This window comes from Harpia harpyja, chromosome 3, assembly GCF_026419915.1.
Source record: "Harpia harpyja isolate bHarHar1 chromosome 3, bHarHar1 primary haplotype, whole genome shotgun sequence".
Lineage (NCBI taxonomy): Eukaryota > Metazoa > Chordata > Aves > Accipitriformes > Accipitridae > Harpia > Harpia harpyja.
Genome location: NC_068942.1, coordinates 8,466,855 through 8,481,416, shown reverse-complemented (window position 1 = coordinate 8,481,416; position 14,562 = coordinate 8,466,855). Strand labels below are relative to the sequence as shown.

The 14,562-nt window shown below is 38.5% G+C and overlaps 1 protein-coding gene across 7 annotated transcripts in view; it reads left to right on the top strand.

The window, feature by feature from the left end:
• Positions 1–14,562, top strand: part of HS3ST5 (heparan sulfate-glucosamine 3-sulfotransferase 5) — a 199,539-nt gene that overhangs the window by 101,092 nt on the left and 83,885 nt on the right. For 6 of the 7 annotated variants that reach the window (XM_052781313.1, XM_052781316.1, XM_052781311.1 and 3 more), the window contains one exon: positions 3,616–3,817. The exons of the other annotated variant lie outside the window; for it this stretch is intronic. The gene's annotated coding sequence lies outside the window, so the exon portion shown is untranslated. The remainder of the gene's footprint in view (positions 1–3,615; positions 3,818–14,562) is intronic. 7 annotated transcript variants of the gene reach the window in all.

Below are 14,562 nucleotides of genomic sequence, written 5' to 3'. Positions count from 1 at the left end.
GGGGAACCAACCAGCTCGTTTCAAAAGGGAGCCTAGCAGCAAAGTAACATGAGGCAAGTGGGAACAGTCAGAGGACCAGGACTCAGCAGCAATTCATGGACCAAAAACGTAGCTAAGGCTTTACATGCAGGAACTGCTTGGACCCCTAAAAATTTTGCTTATTCTCTATTGATAAAGTCCCTGGATATGTCTGAGTGTATCATCTAGCTTATAAAGAAAGCAGCTAGAAGGGTTTTTTTTGCAAAAAGAGTGTGCTGAGTTTGGCTGGGATAGAGTTAATTTTCTTCATAGTAGCTGGTATCATGGAGCTATGTTTTGGATTTGTGCTGAAAACAGTGTTGATAACAGGGATGTTTTCGTTACTGCTGAGCAGTGCTTACACAGAGCCAAGGGCTTTGCTGCTCCTCACCCCACCCCACCAGCGAGCAGGCTGGGGGGGCACAAGGAGTTGGGAGGGGACACAGCCGGGACAGCTGATCCCAACTGACCCAAGGGATATCCCAGACCATATGACGTCAGGCTCAGCGTATAACGCTGGGGGAAGAAGGAAGGGGGGGATGTTTGGAGTGATGGCATTTGTCTTCCCAAGTCACCGTTAGGCGTGATGGAGCCCTGCTTTCCTGGAGATGGCTGAACACCTGCCCACCCATGGGAAGGGGTGAACGAATTCCTTGTTTTGCTTTGCTTGCCTGTGTGGCTTTTGCTTTACCTATTAAACTGTCTTTATCTCAGCCCACGAGTTTTCTCACTTTTACCCTTCCCATTCTCTCCCCTGTCCCACCATGAGGGAGGTGAGCAAGCAGCTGCGTGGTGCTTAGCTGCCAGCTGGGGTTAAACCACAACAAAGAGTGACACAACTTACTGGTTAATAGTGTTGACACTAACGCTAGCATCCTTACAAGACAAGCAATCAGTCTGTTGAAAGGAATCCTACTCTGGGAAAGAACTAAAAGTGGTTGGATCTACAATATCCTTTTGCCCTCTTGTGAAGCATGGAGACCCCTATGGATCCTAGGCATGGAGTCTGAAAGGACACATTGGCCAAAGAACCTGGTCTTAGGTAGAACAGGTAAATACACGTCGAAAATGGACAGTCACTAAACAAAAATCTGTAGTGTTCCCATTAACACAAAGAGTTCAATTAGAAGTCAAATAAGAAAAAAAAAACCCCTATGTTACCCCACTTAATTTGATTTTTCACTTCATATGTAGTCATTTAAACTGTTTACAATAAATAAATTGATGACATTTGTGATCTTTATATATAATTACATATATTGATATTTGCATATATTCCATGTTGAATTGTAGCTTTTATTGGTAGGTCTGTCATTCCTGAAACTTATTGTTTATAATCAATATGAGATTTCATCAAATAACAGTAGAGAAAGGCTATCTATTGCTAAGTTTGAAAACAATCTGTTCTTGGCAGAATATGTATGTTCATTTGAACTGAACAGTATCCATTTTATAAATAAGTCTACATACTGTCAACACATTATTGACTAGTCTCCTTAAGCTTGATGAGAAACCAGTCCATTCTACAATTACAGAATGCCTATAAAGTGATAGGACTTTGAGCAACATTATTCTTAGGGAGCTTGAGTACTGCCCTGGAAAATTTTGTTATTTAATGCACGTTATACACTTATAGGAAAGAGGGGAAATGTATATATGCAGCTTTCCTCCAAAAGTGTTTTCAAACCTCCCTCCTTTTCTCTAAAACCTCAAAGGTAGTACAGATTGTCAAAGCACAGCCCTTAGAATACATTTTATTTTCCTTGTAATCAACTTAGCTGAAAATCCTGTAATGCAGGGCATGACTTATTTGTGATACGTCAAGAGCCCTTGAGAGCTCCCTCTTAAGGGGTTTATCACATTTGCTTCCCTCACTGTCTGTGTCGCACACATGAGTGACGGCAAACGCTGTTTGGATCTAATGCTCCAATCTATATCTCTGAGTATCACTGACATCAGAGGAATCAGATGCTTCTGATTTCCAAAGTCCCATTCACACCTCTGAAAGAGGAGTTCATTTGTCTTTCCCATGTGACTATTAATCTCATTGCCAGGGAGAGCTTGTGCACTCGCAGAGAAGTTTTGTAGGGTTGGTGTGTTCGTTTGTTTGTTTGTTTTCTGGAGCCAACCTACCAGTTGTCAAAGATTCTGTTCATGACACTGGCATGATTTCACAGAGCAGTAGTTGAGATGTTTTATTAGTTATTACAGCTGAACATTTACTCTATGAAACCGAGCTATCAAAAGAGGGCTTTTGGGACATTATCAGTTTGGTCTAATGTATGAGCTCGAATTATTGTATCATTATAATATGCTGCTTGGTGTCTTTTGCCATTGATTTGCCTACATTTTTTTAAATTGCTCAATCAGAAGCCATTTATCTGATAAATTATTAACAACTAAATGTTTCTGATGGAAAAACAAATAATTCAGCATTGTAAATCATGTATCATACAGGCAAAAGCAGTCAGAAGTAAACTGCTCTTGAGCCAAGTAGTTTATGTAATGTAGATGGAAATTACATAGTGAAATAAACACTTCATTGCAAAGAAAGGATGGCTGTTATTTTCCTAGACTTATACCAGATTCTGCAGTTTCTGCAGTGTACATTTCTACATCCTTTTACTGGTGCATCAAACATACAACAAAATCTAGTTTCACATGTCCAAAGGCATCTGCACTCGTTAGACTCCAGCCATACTACAAGGTGCTCAAACTGGTCATTCTTTGTAATATTTCTGTAGAAACCTTTTGATTTAATTCTGCTTCTCCACTCAGAAGTATTTTGTCCTGATTAACGGAATAATTACAGAGTTAATGTCTTCTGGCAGGTCACATCAGCATTGATGATTTTGAGGGCTTAATTGTATTCCAGATTCCTTGGGGCTTGATTTACTTTGAAAGAAATTAGATATGTTCATGCCTAAAGCTAGAAATTGTAGTACAGGGTTTGCAATTAAATACCATATTCACGTTTGTGTCTGTGTCGCATTTCTTCAATAAGGAGGCATAGATAGATTATAAAAAAACAGAAAACAGAAAAAAACAAAGAACAGTCAAACAATTCTCACTAAATACTATTAACATTTTCTCCAAATGGCTCTGGCATTGTTCTCAGTATAAAACTACTTTTTTCCAGTGATTTACAAAATGGCTGTAAAATACAGTTCTGGTCAGCGTCAGGGGTAAAAGGCAGCAGAGTAGCACTAGCACATGCAGTATATTGCTTCTTGCCAGTAAAGCGCTAACATTCTTTTCCCTGTAGCCCACTTAAAATACATGTAATTAGCAGTTTTCTGTTATTGGGAATGGTTTTTGTTTGGGGCTTACTATTGTGAAACACATTTGCTGTAATTTTCCTTCCCTTTCCCCTTCCTCCCTAACCTGCGCTCCAGATTCCAGGCTGCCAATGTTTACAAGGTACTGAGACAGTACCTCCAAAAACTTGAACTGGAAAATACTACCTCTGGGGCCCTACTGCACCAAACTTCTTTTCAGTCTTAAAGAGGGAAACTGAGTTGGTTTTTTATTGTTTGTTTGTTTGGGTTTGTTTGGGTTTTTTTCAAATATGCAGCAAGCATCTTCTCTTTTGTACAGGCTCAGCAAGTTGTACACCATTTCAGCAGAGATGTCTGATCTTTCGATCTGCATACCTGGAGTTGCTTTATCCCTTGACTGGTCTTTTCAGTAACCACTAAAGACTTCTTGAACACTGGGACAGATGAGTTAAATTCTTCCTGAATGTTCTTCATCAAAAGTAGATGTACTGGACTTTCTGGATGTGCATAAGGACACAAAGGTTAGTGTATTCCTTAAAAGCCTGAAGTTTCGGGACTGTTTCATTTAACCATTAGCAGTGCAGACTATGTTTCAATTTGTTGCTTAAACATAGCCACAGGTGGATAAAATGGTGATTGACATCACATATATAGTTGAGATCATGCTTTTAACTGCCACAGAATAAATGTACTTAGTGAGCTGGTACAACTTAAAGCCCTCTAAATGACTTGCTAGCTGACAAGAGCAAGCTCTACCCATGCGCTGAGCTTGATTGCCTTTAGCCATTTTGTGGTATTTCTTCTAAGCGTGGGTCTAGTGCATTGCAATCACACTCATCTGATTTACGACTGGTAGAAAGGGGACAAGAAGAGCATTCTACTTATCTCTGTTCACAAGATGGTCCTCGTTTACAGTCCATGGGGATGAGGCAGTAGATGTTTGTCCACCTGTGTGCTTAGTTGTTCTAGATGGCATGTGGGCTTCAGGGGAATGCCGAAGACATACATAACATGTTGGAAAAAAATAATTTCTTCCTAATGGCAGCTATTCCCTTCCTGGAAGCCGAGAGATTTTAATAAAATGCTTTTTCTATCCCTTGATTTCTGTTAAAATATTACATAATCTATGTATATTAGTCTGTCGCCACTCTGCCACCTGAGGAAATCACCCTCAGTCGGGACAATTCACTGACATAATTTTTCTGTGGTGTGATTGAAAATGTAGAAGAAACCATTCTGCAAACTGATACATGTTCAGAAAGGTGGTGGAATGTGTGTGGGCATATGTGCACATCAAGTCATGTCTCAGACACATAACTGACAAGGAAAGTAGCAAGATCATAAAGATACATCAGGATTTTCAGCACCAATCATAACATTACAAAAAAAAAATGTTTATAATGATGTGGATAATGCTCGTGCAGTAGAGAACAAAAGTGAACAGTCATGTAACCTTGATTTTATTCTATGATTGCCATCTGTTTTTCATCTTTTGCAGAATATTCTTCAGGATTATTGCTCTATCTGGGTTTGGGGGAGGAGGGGACAAAATTCTTTTCAGTTTTACTCTGTCAACTTCATCTTATTTGATTTGGCCATTTTTTAAAAATAATTAGTTTTACAAAAACTATTTGTTCTTATTTAACATCTCCACAACCTATTAAAATGGTTTCAGGAAACCTATTAGCTAAAATAGATGGAGCTCAAACTTGATGCACTTAGAACTACATGAATTGAGTTCTGCTTTCTCATTTTTGTGGAGGGATTCTAGTGATATCATCTGAAAAATAGCTTTCTAATCAATCTCTTTTTGTCTGCTACTCTAGCTAGCATTTCTGTTTGCATTCTAAATGCCTACTCCCTGTATAAAGTAAATAGAAGACAAAAATATCATCCCTCATCAAAAGGAATTGTTTCCCCTTTGGCACCAAATGTCTACTCCAGATAGGAGAAGAGGAGAAAAAAGAAAATAACAGTACAGTTTTGCTTCATCTAAGTTCTGTTGAAGTTACTGAGAGTTTTTGTAATAGAGTTCAGTAAGAACAAGAACATCAATATAAAAATACAGACTCCATTTAAAAGTAGAAGGTTAAAGGAGTTGCAAGATTTTGCAAAGATTTCCATATGGAGGAGAGCTGTGTTAGTTCTGCGGGGTGCCCTCACTGTAATACCTAAATATTTTCCAAGAAAGTGACATTCATATAGGGCATATATTGTAGCTTTAATGTGTAGACTATTTTTTATAATATTACATCTTTTATACATGTGTGTATACTAAGGGGTGAATATCTCACACAGTTGCAGAACTCAAACGTCAAAAGTGTTGTGAACTCCACCTCCTTGCATTGCATGCATGTTTGTACTTCTTGGGGGATTTGTGTAATATGTATTTGTGTGGACTGTTAAATATATATAATGTATAGGATTACAGGTTCTGCAAACTCTGTACAATTTTGACAGAGCCTTGCTATATTAGGATAGGTAATGCTGGAAGATCCAACGCAGCTTTCATTTTGCTTACAGTATTGCTACGAAAGCACACATTCATTAATGCCAATATATAAATTTGGATGGAAAATTATGCAAAAAAATGCTTTATTCTTCAGTTTTGTGGATTTTGTAGTTTATGATATGACAACTGTTACAAACATTTGATAGATTGGAGAACAGACTTTCTTTGATAGGTAATGGATATATTCATTCAAACAGTGCAAATCAAAAAGAATGAGCTAAATTATCTGACTGTAAATCCAGTGGAATTTCACATGTCCAAATTTTCCACGATGAATTTTGTTACTGGCTTTTACCTTTTGCAAGAACACAAGTGCAGCTAGGTTTATCCATAATGCCTGCAGAAGCTTAGGTAGTAAAAGTAAGAAATTACCCTCATGTAAATGAATAAATGGTGGTTATACTGAACAGAGTACCTAGCTTATTAGTCAAAAGAAATGTTGTGCATTTAATGAAGAAGTACAAAAAAAAGATATGATGGCTTATGAAGTGGGAATGTTTGGCATAACCCCAGATTTAAAACTGATCCCGGAGATTTTCTGCTAAGCCTCCAGCATACAGACTAAGTCCTCTGGAGGTTACAGCTTCCTCCTGGAGGTTGGGAGGAGAGTCCCCTGACATGGAGAAGACTGAATTCTGCCCTTGCATATCTTGGGAGGTTGACTTAATGTGCAGAAAAAAGATGTCTTCTGTCAGATATATTTTGTGAGGAGGAAAAACAGAAGTGATCTATCCACCACTTCAGAAGTAGGTCAGAGCTGTGAATCCTAATCTAAAGCAACATGACTGCAACTCAGCATAAAGTCCCTTAAGTTCCAGAAAAATGGATTGTGTTTAAGATATACCTCTGCCCTTGTCACCACCTTTGCCTGACTTTCTGGCTCTCCTGAGAACCGTCTTTCATACAAGAGTATGATCTTGCATCTTCCTCTCAATCATTTTGCCTCATAGGCAAATCTAAAGCTATATACATCTAGCTGTAGCAGCAAAGTAGGGCTTGGGCATGAGTTTGATCCCTGGGTCCTGCTCCCCCGTCCTATCTGTTCCCACGTCCCCTAGCATGGTTTTGCCCTTCAATCCCACGCAATGCCAGAGTAGCGATCAGGGAGCAGCGTGGGGTAGGGACAGTCTCCAGGAGGCAGCTAAGAACACGGCCACCTTGTTTTGGGGTGGAGAGACTGGGTCACCCCCACTCTGGGCACGAGAGTTAGCCCTGGTCTGTTTAACTTGCAAACTTGCACACAGCTGAGTGTTGCAAAGCTGAGGCCTCCTCTGACTCTACCTGTGGAGCACTGATGCCCATACAAGTCGCTCCATCACCTTCCTTTATCTTTAACCTTTTCACCGGTCACTACTTAAAGGACAGAGAATTTGAGGATGATAAGCTGAGCCGCCCCCTCTTCCATTTTGGACTCTTGGGCAGGATGCAATGCAAAGCATTTGCAGTATTTATTGCTTTTACACAGTAGAACAGGATTGTTCAAACAACTATGGTGGCCTCTAATACTTGTCCCCAGACCTTTTTCTTTCTTTTTTTGGTATTATTTCTAGCTTTAACGAGATAAAGAATTTGCATGAATGAAGTTATGTTTTCCACACTACACTTGTGGGGGAAGTTTATTCCCTGTGTCTGCTTGCTATGTCATGGTGGTTTGCTCATGTTTGTATAGTCTTTCCTGGAAACTGCATATGAGTTTTAGCTCACTAGTATGTTGAGCATCATATCTATTAGCAGATTCTGATGAAATATCTATATTACAGTTTTCTTTTGTACAAAATAAGGAACTTGTAAACATGGAATTTTTTTCAGCAATAAAGTGATGAGGGAGATGTGATGATAAGCTTTATCAATCTAATAATTAAATACTTAAGATAAAAGTATAAACCCATGAATTCTAGACACTTTCTCCTTGCTGTCAAAAATTTGAATATCAAACAGCTTTTACAAGAGGAAGTGAATCATACGTGACTTTCCCCTTCTCAATAATTTTACTCACATAAGATTCAAAAAATATTTGATTTAAGAAAGTGTGGGCATTTTTACTCACTTTGAAAAAAAAGCGTTTTAAACAGCAGGATGTAATTTCATACTATTTGCAGTCAAGAGGCCTCTGCTGAGCAAAATACTCATTCAATTTAGGAATGCAGATTATAATAATTTTCCTATCTCCCTCACAGCAGGATTCCTGCCATCGTTTTGCAAACTCACAGGTTGCAGTATTGAATGACTAGCTAACTTCAGTTCCAGGTAACACACGCTCCAAGCATATTCTCATTAGCTCAACTTAGTTATAATGCAAAGCTGCTTAGTTTCACCAAGTGAAATGGGATGCACTTAAATTGCCTCATCTAATATAATACTCCTTCTTAATACATGCAAAGTGGTTTATGATGGCAAAGCTTGTAGAGCATGAAAATCGGCAGGGAAAGTAAGGTTTTCTGACTAGAACTGTCAAAAAGAAGTCCTATTTTATATAATTTTTTTTTAAAGCGGTTAAGAATGAGGAAGGAGAGATTGGAGTAAGAAATGATCAGTCTAGAAAAATGTAAATTTAGTACATTAACCTTTTAAATACATCAGCTCTACCAAACAAGAAAATTATCAAGTAAAGCTGTTCTTTCAGTAATGTCTTCTGCACCGTAAAATTAAATGTAAAATACACAGTGGCCAAAATATATTGCAGTAAGAAACAATAGCCTTTATTCTTTCTGATTCATCCAGAGAGTTTTACATTGTGCACCATGTTTCCACTTGCTAGTATTATTAATCCAGCTTCCTGTGGCTGTATTAATTTGCAAGGACTTTTTAATTTCAGACATGGATAAGGAATTATTTACCTTTCTTCTTCTTTTAAATACTGAGTGAATATATCCCAATCTTGTATACCTTGCAGACACAAAACCTGGTTTCAATAAGACCTTGTTTCAAAACAATACTGGTAAAATCTTTTTTTTTTTCCCCCCATATCCTGCATCTGCAATCTGACCATAGGGCTATAAATCCTCTCCCTACATCCCTTTCCAATACTTCCAGAAAACTGTTCAGAGAGGGGCTAAGCTGCTACAGGCTTTGCAGATGACACCCAAGTGTATATCTCATTTTCCACAGATGTAACCAGAGCCATCACAAAGATGTTGCACTGCCTAGAGGAAAGTGGCTCCTGGAGAAGAGCATCTGGCTGAGATTGAACTTGGGTGAGATCCAGACAATACTGGTTGAAAGACAGAAATGATACAGACAGCCAGTTGAGCAAGATTCCTAGGCGCAAGCCTCTAAGCATTAGTTTGCAACGAGGCTGTTCACATCCTTGGAAAAAGGTGGGGATAAGCATGTTGCTCAGCTGTGGCCCCAGAGAATGAACCAAGAACTCTTCCCCCTCCAATTAAAAGCACCTGCAACACAGGTTTTTTCAGTCTTTCTTAGCTTTTCACTGAGCTTAGAAAATGAGGCACCAAAAATAACAAAGTCTGGAAAACTCTTCCCTGCCTCCAAGACAAAGGCCTAGCTGCAGGCATCTCGGCATAATTTTTGAGGCGTTGATATAACTCCTTGTATCCAGGGCTGTTTCAGTCTTCACAAAAAGAGAACATTGCTCCTGAACCGCAGTGTCTCTGAGGCTCCTATTTGCATTTGGATAGAAAACACTAATCTTGTTCTCAAAGGTACGGTCGTTTTAGGTATCTTGATATCCATGATTACTTTTTAATTTTCCACAAATGGACAGCTTCTACATGAAACAGTTTAAAACCTTCTGAGCAAAGAGAGCTCCTGAGAGAGGTGTAATGCATCTCTTCTGGTTATGCAGTGTGCTTTTAGGGTCTGTACACACTACAGAGTCCTTTCAACAAAGAATTTGACTTTCAGAAGTTCTGTACATCTGCTAAAATTAAGCCTTCTACTCTTGGTAGGAGAAAGGTGAAAGATGGGTGATTTAAACTCTGGGAGGCCATACAAACATCCCTCATCTGTGAAGTGCCAGGACACAACAGTATTAGCCTATAGGAATGAATAACTGGTGGGTAGAGGTGAAAGCATACATAAAAGCTGCAAGCAAATAATGCCCCATGAAAGGACACAATTGGAGAAGCCATACACAACACTTTTGGTGAAGCTGGAGTCCAATTTCAGGATGGAACAGATCTTCAAGCCTGGTCCCAAACATTAATGAAAAATTATGAGCATCTTTATGGAGTAGAAATAACTGTAAAACTGTTGGTATTCAGTGTCAAAATCTTGAATCTTCTCTCTGGCAGCATTATCTTTGCTTTATTCAGTTCCCTCAACAGGGAGCAGAAAAAAGGCATTCTGGGGTCTCACTTGTGAGGATTTTGTGGGTGTAAGCAGTCACCTGCAGTTTATTCCCCTGCATTTTCTGAGGTCACAACATGACCCAAGTAAGACGTGCTCCTCTAAATGTTTCTCTTGAGCTTCCTCCAGTTCACATTCAGGAGTAAGCAAGAGTAAAATGACAATACAGGTCTTTAGCTTTTTGCTTTTCTTACTGGTGATTGCATGGTTTTGATTTTTGGTAGATACTTGTCAGAGAAATTTCTGTCTCAAAAGCAAAGGTGTTTTCAGACAGTGCTGGATTCACGCTGTTTATTTTCCATATATATTTTGCATATATGAACTGGAGCACTGATCTTAATTGGTTAATCTTTGGGCCTCATAAGGAAAATACATTCCTAGAACATTTTCCTCCTGGTAATTCCTTCCTTGTAGTCTCTTCACTGGCTCACCAGCTGTGCTGCTTATCACAGCTTCATTCACTTTATGAAAACTATTTAAAATGTTCTCCATTAAAAGCTGTGTAGAAAACTCAGTGCATGTTTGTGAGGCACTTGTAGGAACATGTAGTTATTGGGAGGAATAAAATAAAAAATGCAAAACTACTATTCAATTGGTATGTGTACAGCCATGCTGTACTTATTGCTATCATGAATAAAGCATTTGTTTTTCTAAATTGTGTGTATATTCCTAGAGGGGTACTTAAAAGACAGAGCTTGTTAGAGAAGGCATGGAAACAATGCAGAATTTCTCCCGTTTCAGTACTCAAACTATAAGGTATAATCATAAATCCTGACTGTATTCTAACCAGCTAAAAGGACACAGGGGACTCCTCCAGAAACCTGGGAATTTCTTTTCCTTGACCGTTTGTGTAACCCAGCTCCTTTGAGGAATGAACAGCCAACCAATCCACTTCATGGTCTACTCAAGCCATCCCCCCCAAAAAACGCCTGTCACTGCGGGGAGTCCCAGCGGAGCAGGGGCCAGTGGACACCCCAAAACACTGACTTGGTTGGCCTCTGTCTCCTTTCCTACCAGAAGCTGGGCTGTGAACGTTTTGCTCTCAAGGGGGTGTAATGAGAGCTGATATGCTTTGATCTGCTAGAAGACTCACACAAATACTGCCTTAAAAATACTGGGTTCCTTGGGGAATTTATGTTTGTTGGTTTGGTTGATGGTTTTTTCTAGTTTTTTAACTGTTATTTTAAAGCCTAAATCCTCCTTCCTTCCCTAAAATAGAATTACAAGTTGTGTATATTAAAGGATGCCAAATGCTTTCTGTGTCTTTTCTCATTGTTCTGATAGAGGGTGGCATTTTCCCTCCTTTATTAATATGCTGATATCTTGACTGAGAGGAAGAAAGCTACTGTCTTAATGGGCCTGACAAAGTGACCCCTGCTTTAACAGCTATTGCATAGTGCTTCAAAAACTTTTTAATATTTCAAATATAACAAAACTATGTGCACACTGTTTACAAAAATTTGTAAGAAGAAGCGCAAGTTTCTTTTTAAATTGGTAATGCAAAAGGAAAAAATATTAAAATATCTTTCTTTTCCTTATTGTTTTTGATTGATTGTTCTAGCTGGCTTTTATACTGTGTGGCACAAATACCATTCTCTAAATTTTTTCCCCTTGCAGATTAATGTGCACCAAAATGAGGTAGCAATAGTTTTTCTTTCCATAAAGCTCTTCCTTTTACAGCTGTATGTATTGTGTGATTCCATCACATGGTAATATACACATATTGCTACATGAATATCTGTTGCAGCTTGCTTGAAAGTGTCAGCTACGCCCTCATATAGTCATAAGGCTTACCATAAACAAATCTTGGATATTTGGGTTTTTAACATCTTGTACATATAGCATTCTAACACTATGTAAATGCATACAATGGATAGAACTTTCTGATGTAATTTTGCTGTCCGATGTCACGTAACACTAAGTTATTCCTAAGTTATGTCCTTCAGAACAAAGGTCAATGTCCTTATATATGTTTCTGGATTATTGGCATGGTCCTAGAAGGGTGTAAATAGCTGAAGTATAAAGCAAGCAGAATTTGGATACAGAAACCTACCAGCATAATTCTAAAAAAAGAGAAAATCTTTAGTGCCTGTTTAGTATTTGAGGATTCACAAGTATCTTAGCTTGCAAGAAAGATTGTCACTTCAAATCCTGTGATCACACAACCCAGAAGCATTGCTGTATTGGCTCTGCTCTGTATTCAGCTATCTCTCGTATTCCGTAGGCAGTTCAGATCTCGCAAGCCAGGTACCTCTAAAACCTTGTGTTCTGCATTGACCAGACACTGAAAGTTTCTCAGGGATCTCATGCTTCTCACCTGAGAACATGGGCAAGTTTCTCCTAGTTTGAGTACTTAGGCTTTACTCAGGGAAAAAAAGGGAACAGAGACTGAATTCTAAAATTTACGTGTCTCTCATTTTCAGAGGTAACCGACACCAAGTCTGCTTCCCAACACCAAGTCAGCAGAGATTGTGAAGCCATAGGATAACATATTGAAAGTGTATTCACTAAAATACTTCACTCTTTCCATTTTCACTGACTTGTGCTCATGCATTTGTATTCTTATGTTGTCATGGATAGAAATTATGTTCAATGGTAAATGGAAGAAAAACATGGAAAAAAAAATGGGCCATGTACTTTATCTACCTCTACTTACTGTCCCATATCACAGATGCTTACTTAACATTTCAGATCCCTGAACAGCGTAAATCTGTGGATGTTTTTAAAAAAAGTTTTTCAACTTCTGTCCTGTTTTGCAAGATTCAAAATGTCACATGAAAATCACCCCATTTGTAGCTCAGATGAAAAGGTTTGGTTCTTTTCAATTTCATGTTCTAAAAATGGCATGGATCTGAAGTTTATTTTCTTAATATCTTCTCTTAAAAAAAAAAATTGGAAAGATGGGTTTGCCCCACCTAAATAGCTATTTCTTTCATCAAATATATCAGAAATTTTAAGTCATTTTCAGAAGATATTATAGCTTCATCCGATCCTCTTATTCACAGTAACTTTTGGAACCTGGCAGCTCAGTCAGGTGTGAAGAATAATCCCATTTTTATAAGCACTCTAAATATGCTGGAATTTGATTTTTCAGTAAATAGATGACATGAAGTACTTTTTTTTTTTTTTAATCAATATTCACTGCAAGATAGTTACATTGCTTACAAGTGACAGTGAACTAACATAGAGGAATGTAGCATTTCTGTGCTTATAGAAACTATGGTGAAGACTTGAAGACATGCATTTAGATTCTTTGTCCCTGTTTCTGAGTATCATGACTCCTTTATTTAGAATGTGACTATATCTCAAATATAAGCTAAAAATAAAATAAGGAAATGTTCCCCCCCCCCCCCCCCCCCGACAAGCTGCGTAGATCTCACAGGCCCAAACTTGAATTGTACAATCTGTTCCTTGGCCTCATTGGAGGGACCGAGGAGTTTTCCTGCCTAGAAGCATAAGCACATAGCAGAAGTCTCTAAATTGAGAACTTGCTCTTTTTAAGCTGATTCTGTAATCAGCAGCCCGGATCTGAATCACATTCTGGAAATGTTCATCTCTTGGCATTGATTATAGGGAGAGTTTAAGGTGACTTCAACTTCCAGCTTAGGCACTTCACTGAGAAAGTCACCCACGATGGAGGGTGACTCCAGACCCTAATGTTGCCATAGTCCTACTCCGGATTCTACACAAAATCCTAGTGTAGCTGAAGCTGATGGGAGTTGTGTCATTGACCCCATGCAGCTAGAAGCTCTCCTCAGACCTTGGTTCAAAACTTGCCAGAATGTTTAACCTTAGAAAATAAGGAAATATGGAAATATTGACACAGCCTTGAAAGCTGTAACTCAAAAGTGTCTGCAGTAAAATATATCAAGCTTGTAGCTTTGACACAGGAATGGAATGATGCATAACTCAGTGAATACAAGAGGTCTTTTCCTTTGAAACTCCAGACAGCAGTGCTCTCTCAGCAAAGCTTAACAATATATAAATATCTCTTTGTCACTGTCATGAATGCTTGTTTACTAACCCCTCAAGCCCACAGAGTGCAAATAAAAATTGACAGGTAACATTATAATTGAAGGTGCATGCATATATGCTGCAGTGTTTTTTATTTGTGCTATGCTGTGTTGGGCTGTGCCAAGCACACTGAAGAAATGGGACCATTGTAATCATTTTAACTAGTTATTTGGCTGCATGCATGATGTGATTTACTTCTGGGTCTTGCGAATGCATTCAGCTTTATTTGTTAACCTAGCAAAACATTATTTATTAATGAGTTCTTCATGTTTTATTAAGCCTAATGTCAAAACACCTCTGTGGGACTCTAGGCATGTTCTCTCTTTGTGTTAAAGCTTTCTAAAGAAAATGAAAAATTATGCAGCAAAGCTGCAGATAACACCCAGTAGATATCAGTTCAATTACTCTTGATCCTGGCAGATGATGTTTCTG